Source organism: Fonticula alba (genome assembly GCF_000388065.1).
Source record: "Fonticula alba strain ATCC 38817 unplaced genomic scaffold supercont2.20, whole genome shotgun sequence".
Taxonomy (NCBI): domain Eukaryota; order Rotosphaerida; family Fonticulaceae; genus Fonticula; species Fonticula alba.
Window position 1 is genome coordinate 792 of NW_009242990.1, and position 479 is coordinate 1,270.

Genomic DNA, 479 nt, shown 5'->3' on the forward strand with positions numbered 1-479 from the left:
CTTTGTCCTTCTTTGGTTTAACACGTGAGGTGGATACTCTCACGTGTTGCTCTATTCCTAGCTTACATGGGGATTCCACTACAACACTCGGCATCTCGTGTGACCTGGGCGTTCCCGCACGTGAGCACAGGGTAGTTAGGTCTCCTTCGGACGCAAGGACCCTCAAATTCTTGCCTCGATGCCGCCCCACGCCCCGTCGCAGGGATCTCGACTCTTTGTGCGGGAATATTTATTCTCGCGATCTCCCTTCCCCCACTGGTTCTTTTGAAAATGGAAACACCTTCGGCCATGTGGGCCAAACGTTGGCAGTCGGGGCCGTTCGCTGCCGGTCTTCCCCCGACCGGGACATTCTCGGCGAGTCGGCTCCGCTCGAGTGTCCGGCGTGGCTCCCGACGAGCTTGCACATTGGCCGACGGCCGAGGGGGGGGGGGGGGGGGGCTTGCCATGCCTCGTCCCGGGGCCTTTGCGCGCTAGACCGG